Source organism: Biomphalaria glabrata, chromosome 2, assembly GCF_947242115.1.
Source record: "Biomphalaria glabrata chromosome 2, xgBioGlab47.1, whole genome shotgun sequence".
In the NCBI taxonomy this organism is placed as follows: Eukaryota; Metazoa; Mollusca; class Gastropoda; family Planorbidae; genus Biomphalaria; species Biomphalaria glabrata.
Window position 1 is genome coordinate 60,477,729 of NC_074712.1, and position 11,481 is coordinate 60,489,209.

The following is an 11,481-nucleotide window of genomic DNA, read 5'->3' on the forward strand; positions in this document are numbered from 1 at the left end:
GACACCCTCGTTAACCGTAGGCCACAAAAACAGATGAACTTTACATCATCTGCCCTATAGACCACAAGGTCTGAAAGGGTAACTAGTTAGGCCAGGTTCAAATCTAACTTTACATTCACTTTCACATATACTTTGATCTGCTGGACCGATGGGGCACTACACAAGATCTGTTAACCTTCTTTCTCCATTCTTATCTTTCATTTGTCTTTGATATAATTTCATTCGGATGTTTTTTCTGAAAATATTGAAGCTTGCCTGGGTGGACTACTTCGGGGGCCGATTTTGAGTTTGTGTTTCCACACAAACTGTCTTTTGTAACCTTGTTAGAGTTTAAGTTACTAATTAGCTTCCACAGCTAAATTAACACATGAGTATTTTTTTTTCTGTTTTGATGGAAAGTCTGCAATTTATATGAAAAGACAAGATAACAGAAGTCCACCTCCATCTCGACCTTCACACTTAGACGGAATTTTTATTTATATTTCACTCACTGTTGGGCGCGGTGATTGAGTGTTCAAGCGCTTGGCTTTCAAACCCGGAACCCGGGTTCGAATCTAGGTGATGACTGGATTTTTGGATTTTTAGGGCGTCCTTAAGTCCACCGAACTCTAATGGCTACCATACTTTAGTTGATCAAAGGAAGGCGGTTCGTTGTTGTGCTGGCCACATGACACCCTGCTCGTTAACCGATGGCTAAAGAAACAGATGACCTTAATGTCATCTGCCATATAGATCGCCAGTTCAGAATGTGGAATTTTACTTTTCACAGCGTTTCGGCCCTGTTGTAAATGGTGCACACTTAGTGAATAATAAGAGAGGTGCGCAGAGCAGAGTTACAATACTACAGATGCCACATAATAGAAGATGAACATCAGAATGGTAGTCTATCATGGCTGGGGTCTAGGTCACAATGCACACGTGAGGTCTTCTACGCCTATTATGTAACTGAACAGGATAACATCTGAAGAAGGCCTAGATCAAAGAATAAATGTTCTGGCAATGTGTATTCTTGAATGGTATGAATAATTTACTGGCTAACATATTTTTTGTTAACCGCTGGATACGATCATTGCAAAATACATTGCCAATAGAATGAAGTACAGCTTGATGTTAACATTGCCCAAAAGGCGAATGATCTTATTGCGGACATCAGAAAATCCCTGGCCTATATAACATAAATATCGACATTGTTTGTTCAAGATTCGCAGGCCTTTCATTCGTTACACGCTTATCTCTAGCAGAGGCTCCTGTGTTATTTTACGGGCTGGGTTTCAAAGTAATGAACTACTTTTGATGCACCTGTAGTAGTTCAGGCTTGTATTGCAGTAAAATCTTTTCTGAAAAATAATAATTTAACTTGGGGTCAAACCGCAATACATGTACTATTGTGACACACAGTAGACATTTGCTGCCTGGTAAGTGCTATGCGCTCTGGTCCCTGGTTCGAATCCTGCCGCTGCCATCCCTCACCGTCCTACCGGAGGTTTGAGCTAGGATCTTCAATTCTGAAGGAACATCCAAAACAAGTAAAAGACAGAAAAACAAAAAAAAAAATACTTAAAATTATTTTTGTTTGTTTAGCTTTTAGTTTTCTCAATGAGCTATAATCCTATCACCAGTTGTGAAAAAGGGGGGGGGGGGAAGAAGGGGGTATCTTGGTGAATGTTTACATGATCGTTTTTTAAATGCATATGAAATGTTAACTCAGGGCTCAATAGTCCCCAGGGGGACCAATTCAACTTATACCACCACATGTCAAGTACGTCTCTTTCCCTTGTTCAAGATACCAAAGAAAATAATTAATAATTACCATTAGTTAATTTAACTAATTTTTAAAATTGATTCTTATGTTTTCAGGTAAAAGAAATAAATGTGCATAATTTCAGCTTAATCCGAGATTGGGTGTGGGAGAAAAAAAGGTGTATAAACTTTTTTACCGTACAGTCAGACACACAGATGATTTGATATAAGCTTTGTAAAAAAAAAAAACAAGAACAACAGAAAGACATTCAAACCAAACAAATGATAGGAATGCATTTACTGCAGTATACATTTAAAAAACAAATGATTGCAAAACATTCACTGCGGTATACATTCATCACCCAGAAATAAACTTCTGACTTGAAAATAAAGTTAAAAAAAAACAACATCTCTAGGTCTTAGAGTGCATTTTATTGTTCAAAATAATCAAAGTTTCACAGTAACAAAGTCTCTGACCAAGGCATGTTTGTTTTGGCTGACGGGTCAGTGTGTCTGCACAAGTTGGCACAGACATTTGGAGCTCCATCAACAAGTTCAAATCCATTCGTAGCCAAACTTTTTCTTTGCATTGAAAGCGATGACGTGTCATATGTTAGTAGTTGTGGATAATCTAATGACTGTTGCCTGACAATACTTTAATAAGTAAGGACATCATAGGATACTTCATACTATCAATATTTCCTATAGGGATAGAAAAGGATCTGAGTTTTTATTTATTTTTATTTATTAACAATACACAATTCTTATTCCACATGATAGGACTAAATCGTGCAAGTGATTTTTCTTCCCTGGGGAAATGGAATGGGTTGCCTGAATCAGTGACAACAATGATTTACTATCTTCTCTTCTGTTTGTACAATGTTTTACATGTTACGGATGTTCCTTCAGAGTTGCAGACGACGGGGGATGGCAGCAGGCAGGGAATGAACCCGGAACCATCGACTAGTCCAAACGACAGGCCGCACGACCAGACAGCCATCCTAAGATAAAATAATATAAAGTAATTGAACACCTCAGACCACGGTTACAACGTGTAATGCTTTTGCACTGTGCACTTGCGCTCAGTAATAATGTTATGGATATGGTGCTTCTCTCTTGGGACCTTCATAAATTTCGTAAATCTCAAAAGTCTCGTAAATCTTAAATTTCGTAAATCTCAAAAGTCTCGTAAATCTTAAATTTCGTAAATCTCAAAAGTCTCGTAAATCTTAAATTTCGTAAATCTCAAAAGTCTCGTAAATCTTAAATTTCGTAAATCTCAAAAGTCTCGTAAATCTTAAATTTCGTAAATCTCAAATCTCGTAAATCGTAAATGTCGTAAATCTCAAATCTCGTAAATCGTAAATGTCGTAAATCTCAAATCTCGTAAATCTTAAATGTCGTAAATCTCAAATCTCGTAAATCTTAAATCTCGTAAATCTTAAATCTCGTATCTCTGGAGCTAAGAAACAACAACTCTTTGATAAGTTCTTTAAATTTGTTTGTTTTACATGTTTAGGATTCTCCTTCAGATTCTGAAGATAATAACATCCTAAACCTCGAGTAGAACGAAGCGAGGTTGCAGCGGGCGCGGTTGGAACCCTGGACCTTTGAGACCACCAAACCACAGTCTACAGTGCATACCACACATTCAGACATTCAACCTTTGTTTCTAACTACAGTAACGTATAAAGAAATTAGTTGTGTACGTGTGTAGGCTATGTGTGAAAGTGTGCGTCATTAATTTCTGTCCAGAAAACATTTTGTGTGTAAGACTCACGTGCCAAGCTGTCAGTTGAGATGCTAAATCACTTTCGGACTGCTAAAATTAGAAATGTCCGCTAGCCCCAAGGTTATGTAATACGATAATACACATAGAAAATCCAGGTGTCCAGTTGACAAAAACTATTTTAGATCGGACCTTTTCTCTTTTCAATATTAAAACTATATGATCACAACATTTTAAAATTATTTCGCAATGACGATATTATGATACAAAGTATCTTATCTTATCTTATCTTATAGATTACAGACGTTACTTGAAAAAAAAGAAGATAATTACGTTCTACGCACTTCATGTGTCAGTTTAGTCATGCATGTTAATCAATGTGTTAAACGTGTCTTAAACTCTGCTAAGTCGTAGGTTTTCTGGCTGATTCTGGCAACCCATTCCATTCTCTAAATTATAACATCAGCAGCTTCTAAAGTTATGTAGTGAGTCTTCATATTTGTTTCTAAAAAAAAATAATTTATACATCAATGCATTCATGTGTAGAATAAAGGCTCAGAATATATTCTTGTGAGCCTAGACTTATATGTAAATGCATCACTCGAAACATCATCAGGAGTTTGAAATGCATCAACACCCTAGTGGAAGGTTTCAATAAGTTAAAAAAAAGGATGTTTGATTGTTCTATTTTATATAACAGTATTGTATAATACTACATTATTAAAAATTCGAACTATAGATGGGTTTTGAAGGATCTTAGGTATCACATTTAGATACTAGGTTACTACAGCGATTGGACCCCACGATGACCTACTAACTATTGTAAAAAAAAAACGCAAACTAAAACTCTATGGCCATATTACAAGGTCTTCGGGGGGCTAGCAACGTCCTTCCTTCAGGGAACAGTACCAGGAAAAGAAGACGAGGCAGAGAAAGTGATGGGAAGACAACATAATAGAATGGACAGGCCTGTCATTGAAGAATGTTCTATCCAAAGCAAAAGACAGAGAGTAATGGAGAAAGACGCTCGACAAATCTTACGTGGTGCCCCAACGATCCAACAGACTAAAGGATAGGCGAGGTGAGGAAAGATTTGAACTTTACTATAATTAAATAAACATGTAATAAAAAAGTAAGCTTGAACCGTGTTACTTATTATCTATGTTTCTTTATTTTCAACTACAATTGAGTGATGTTCTATGTATCTATAAAATGCTGGATTAAAGTTGGTAACTCTTAATTACATGTAACTTTTTGCTAGCAAAAGAAGTTATTTCAGATAAGAAAAATTGTTGTCCGGTGTTGACTCACAAGGGCAGGTAGCCCATTAATCAACAAGAGTTACCTTCACTTGTTCCGAGACTGACAACTTCCGACTAACGGACGTGAAAACAAAGGAGCCTCAAGTTATATTTAGATCTGATTACGTGAGAGAAAACATTCCAGACATGGATATATATCCTTAGGATAGGATATCACAGGGATATATCACAGAGATAACATCCTCTCGTAGCACATCACAGACATAAGATCCTCTCTTAGCACACCACAGAGATAACATTCTCTCTTAGCAAATCACATAGATAACATCCTCTCTTAGCACATCACGGAGATAACATCCTCTCTTAGCACATCACGGAGATAACATCCTCTCTTAGCACATCACAGAGATAATATCCTCTCTTAGCACATCACAGAGATAACATCCTCTCTTAGCACATCACGGAGATAACATCCTCTCTTAGCACATCACGGAGATAACATCCTCTCTTAGCACATCACGGAGATAACATCCTCTCTTAGCACATCACAGAGATAACATCCTCTCTTAGCACATCACGGAGATAACATCCTCTCTTAGCACATCACGGAGATAACATCCTCTCTTAGCACATCACAGAGATAACATCCTCTCTTAGCACATCACGGAGATAACATCCTCTCTTAGCACATCACGGAGATAACATCCTCTCTTAGCACATCACAGAGATAACATCCTCTCTTAGCACATCACAGAGATAACATCCTCTCTTAGCACATCACAGAGATAACATCCTCTCTTAGCACATCACGGAGATAACATCCTCTCTTAGCACATCACGGAGATAACATCCTCTCTTAGCACATCACGGAGATAACATCCTCTCTTAGCACATCACGGAGATAACATCCTCTCTTAGCACATCACAGAGATAAATATAACATCTTCTCGTAGCACATCACAGAGATAACATCCTCTCTTAGCACATCACAGATATAAATATAACATCTTCTCGTAGCACATCACAGATATAAATATAACATCTTCTCTTAGCACATCACGGAGATAACATCCTCTCTTAGCACATCACAGATATAAATATAACATCTTCTCGTAGCACATCACAGAGATAACATCCCCTCGTAGCACATCACAGAGATAACATCCTCTCTTAGCACATCTCAGATATAAATATAACTTCTTCTCGTAGCACATCACAGTCATAACATCCTCTCTTAGCACATCACAGAGATAACATCCTCTCTTAGCACATCTCAGATATAAATATAACTTCTTCTCGTAGCACATCACAGACATAACATCCTCTCGTAGCACATCACAGAGATAACATCTTCTCTTAGCACATCACAGAGATAACATCCTCTCTTAGCAACATCACAGAGATAACATCCTCTCGTAGCACATCACAGAGATAACATCTTCTCTTAGCACATCACAGAGATAACATCCTCTCTTAGCACATCACAGAGATAACATCCTCTCTTAGCACATCACAGAGATAACATCCTCTCTTAGCACATCACGGAGATAACATCCTCTCTTAGCACATCACGGAGATAACATCCTCTCTTAGCACATCACAGAGATAACATCCTCTCTTAGCACATCACGGAGATAACATCCTCTCTTAGCACATCACGGAGATAACATCCTCTCTTAGCACATCACAGAGATAACATCCTCTCTTAGCACATCACAGAGATAACATCCTCTCTTAGCACATCACAGAGATAACATCCTCTCTTAGCACATCACGGAGATAACATCCTCTCTTAGCACATCACGGAGATAACATCCTCTCTTAGCACATCACGGAGATAACATCCTCTCTTAGCACATCACGGAGATAACATCCTCTCTTAGCACATCACAGAGATAAATATAACATCTTCTCGTAGCACATCACAGAGATAACATCCTCTCTTAGCACATCACAGATATAAATATAACATCTTCTCGTAGCACATCACAGATATAAATATAACATCTTCTCTTAGCACATCACGGAGATAACATCCTCTCTTAGCACATCACAGATATAAATATAACATCTTCTCGTAGCACATCACAGAGATAACATCCCCTCGTAGCACATCACAGAGATAACATCCTCTCTTAGCACATCTCAGATATAAATATAACTTCTTCTCGTAGCACATCACAGTCATAACATCCTCTCTTAGCACATCACAGAGATAACATCCTCTCTTAGCACATCTCAGATATAAATATAACTTCTTCTCGTAGCACATCACAGACATAACATCCTCTCGTAGCACATCACAGAGATAACATCTTCTCTTAGCACATCACAGAGATAACATCCTCTCTTAGCAACATCACAGAGATAACATCCTCTCGTAGCACATCACAGAGATAACATCTTCTCTTAGCACATCACAGAGATAACATCCTCTCTTAGCACATCACAGAGATAACATCCTCTCTTAGCACATCACAGAGATAACATCCTCTCTTAGCACATCACGGAGATAACATCCTCTCTTAGCACATCACAGAGATAACATCCTCTCTTAGCACATCACGGAGATAACATCCTCTCTTAGCACATCACAGTGATATTTTATTATAATTTTATATGATGGCTAAAATAGTGAAAATGTTTCTTAATATATAAACTTTCACATATATTGTTCTAAGCCTCTGAGACTATTTAGAAAAATATGGAGGGGAGTTAATGTAATGTGTTTGTTTTTTCTAGACAGGTTATCGTTCTTTGTTAAACTGCTCTTACTTCACTGTATCTATGTCAGTGACAGCGGTTGTCACTGGATAGAAAATTGTCAGAAAACAAACATAGATCTACTTCCGGTGTCATTTATCTCCGCGTCTGCTCCAGTTTCCTGTCCAGGGCGGATGTTGTCAACTCTACGTAATAATTCAATCCCCCCCCCCCTCTCTCTCTCTCTCTCTCTCTCTCTCTCTCTCTCTCCCTTTTCTTCTTTGATTTACGTTTACTAGCTTTCCTTTTTAACTCTATCTCTCTAATTCTCTCACTCTTTGTTTTCTGTTTCTTTCTCTCCCCCTCTCTCTTTCTCGCTGTTTTTTTATTAAATCTCTTTTTAATTTCTCTTTTTTTCGTTCTCTTTTCTTTTTTCTCTCTATTCTTCTCTCTTTTCTGTTTCTTTTTCTCTCTATTTAGCGTGCTCTATTTCTCTCTCATTTCTTATAGCTCTTGTTTCCTTTATTTTGCTTAATCTCAGCAGACGCAGCGCTGGGGATTGTGGGAGGCTGGCTAGAATGTGCTGGGTTTTTGTGAAGAAAGAAAATCTCGAGGTGTTTGAAAGCAGGCACAACGCTGTCTTTGGTTTTGATTTACTTAGACCAAAGTAATTTTTTTTTCTACAACAGGAAACCATCTCAAAAACATCGGTTATGGGTGTGACCCATTTTAATCTCCCTCCTAGCGTCGCCTCTGAAATGTTTTCAATCTTATTCAATGTCTCTAAGATTTAATTATAACAAGAGCACTATTATATCTTATTTTTTGTTTATTATCTCTTTCTCTCTCTTTCTCTCTCTCTTTCTCTCTCTCTTTCTCTCTTTTTCTCTCTCACCCTTTCTCTCCCTCTCTCTGTCTCTCTTTCTCTCTCTGTCTTTTTCTCTGTCTCACTCTATCTCTGTCTCTCTTTCCTACTCTTAATCTTTATCTTCAAGGTTAAACAGACATTTTACTAATTTTTTTTCAAATCAGTTTTCTTTTCAGCCATGAAGTTTTAATTCGAAGATTAAAGACAGGTTTACCAAAGAAATGTGCAAAACAAACAGACCACAGGAAGAAATGTAACTTGGCCATAAAGTTTACATAATTTTTGTTTAAGCTGTAGAGTGACTTCCCCTCCCTCCACCAAACTCCCTTCCCCTGCCTCAAGTGTTAAAGGTATGTCTAAGTTTATGACACTATTTAAAGCAAATGTTATCAACCTGAAACCTTCACGGCTACGTGGTTTCAAAGACGACCAACCTTCACGCATGAGAGATAACTCTAAGAGACATTGACCTAAGACTCTGGCATTTTTCTGTGACGGAGTTGTCCTTAGGGTTGACATGAAACAAGAGACAATCACGAGACTGCTTTGAGGGGAACGCCAGAAGCTAAGAGGAAAAGATGGCGGTCAGAGGAGTCGTCGAAAATCTCAATGGAGAAAAAAGGCGAGGGCGGATGTCTGTAACCTCCTGACACAAAATGAAAAAAAAAAGAAAGATTCCCTCGCCAATGCCTATGAGCGTGAAGAGATGATGATGATTTAAGGGCTGACTGTGCCGAAATGTCCAGATCTAAATGACATTTAATATTTCTCTACTCGTGCAGTACAGACTGGCTTTCTCACTCCCTTCATTGGTAAACAAGTTTAATTTCATGCACTGACCCATACTTTGATGAACCATTGACTTAAAGAAATGCAGTAACCACTGGAATTAGGTCTAAGCTGCAGACGCCAGGCAGCTGGGCAAGACGTGGGGATAGTTGGAGAGACTTGCCCGGAACCGAGACGCCTTACGAATCTGGTTGGTGACCTATGACCCAGACGGGACCAGAGACAGAGATAATGAGACAACAATTAACTGACTTAAGGGGTTACATTGTTCACTTAATGTGTGTCTTTATTAGTTTAAATTCTTCACTTCAAAAGTTTTCAAACGGAGAGAGAGAAAAATGATTAATAGTTAATACACAGATCTAAGTTGCTATAATTCATTTGCTCAGAGTTATTATTTAAAAAAATGGAGATGCATACAATATAAAGCTAAATGTCTGGTGGCCGCCTGGATGTGTGGTACGAGATTTGGACTGTATCAAATTTAGGAAAATATAGTCTAAAAATCTCAGTCTAAATATAATTATTGCTTTCTGCTAAGCGCGTTCACCTTTGACACACCACTGTTATTAAACACAGGGGAAGTCATTCATTTTTTAAATAGTGAGAACATATTAAAAGAGTTATCGAACATTGTTATACCATTGTGTACTGTACGGTAACTCGCAGAGGTCGACATTTAATATTTTCAAATCCGACATGCTGACCATGTAGATAAAAGAAAAGGAGATTACTCTGGAAATATCTAAATTACAGAAAAGTTACAATATTCAAAATGGAAGAATATATTCATAACTGAGTCTGTTTATTTTTCTCTTTCCTAAATGTATATGCTTATGTACAGTGGCGTAGCTAATGATTTGGTAGCCCCGTGGGGGGGGGGGGACTAGACATCTGCATTTTTTACATGCCCCTGCATTTTGACATTCGACATCATGACATTAGATAATGGCATAATATTTAATGTAAAAACAAATTTTGGACACTCATTTGGGGTCCCCCTCAAGCGAGGGCCCCGGAGAAAATTTTCAAATTTGGACCCCCTCTCTCACCCAATCTAAGCCACTGCTAATGTAACCATAGATCAATCAATGTTTCACAAGTTTGATATGTCAAGTTATAGAAATTCAATGTATATAAATCTTATCTAATCTTATATAATACAGACGTTACTTCAAAAAAAAAAAGAAGATGATTACGTCCTACGCGTCATGCATCTAGTCATGCATATTAATCAATGACCTAAATTATGCCAAGTCACTGGTTTTCCTGGCTAGCTCAGGCAACCCATTCCATGCTCTGATAGCACTAGGGAAGAAAGAGTATAGGATTGTGTGACTTGTCGGGTTGTATTTTCTGCCCGGGCACAGTCGATTTAGTACATTAATTGTGTCAAACAAGTAATGCCAATGGGTAAGGTACAGTATTAACAACTAGCAGACACATGACAAAGGTTTAATATTATGATATGAATCATAATTCATACATGTCAGCTAGAGAAAACAAATAGTCAATATTACATTAATTATTCATACAGTGAACATACATTATTTACAAATAAATTACTGCCTTAACCACTTCGTACACGAAGTCACAATTTTGTTCCAAAAAATTATTTTGTGGGTGGGTTATGATGCAATGGACCTCAGGAGTAGGTCAAGCAATGATTTTGTCCATCGGTCAATAATTAAGCGAATTACATCATGTGTACGTTTGGACACACCGTGTATCAATGCAGTAAAAGGGGACATAATTTAACATAGCTATATAGAGAAACATTTTAACAAAAATAGTTAAACAACCAATATAAATCAAATTATTTATTTACTTTTATCAAATCTATTTATTTTATTAAGCAAATGGCATTCTAAAAATCACTTTTACTTTTTTCTTACTAGTACTACATAAAAATAGCATTTTGAGTATTCAGCTTCGCCCATTGTATCCCATCCTACCATTTGTACACCTTTGACTTAATTAATTCTGCAACAACTTTTCAGATACATTCCACAGCAGAAGCCTAAAGCAAGCCCACATTCACACATACTTCTTTCATAAACAGTTATATCAGGGTTGACAAACACTTATGGAGTCTGAGGCTGCGAAATAAGAAAAAGACCATGTTTGAATAGGATCTCTCTTTCTAACAGCACAACAGTACATAAATATATTTTCACTTTGTATATAATCTAGATAGCTTAAGAATTGTTAACATTTATAATAAGCTTTAATGAAGTTTGAGGTTTCAGTGACCAGCGGATGGAAAAATGCAGGGTTCAAACAGATGACCATCATGAAGACAGTCCGTAAAGGCACACCTTAGTCACCATGCCAGCGATACAATCCGGGCTCAAATTGCCCACAACTAAATACGGTCCATACACAACGAC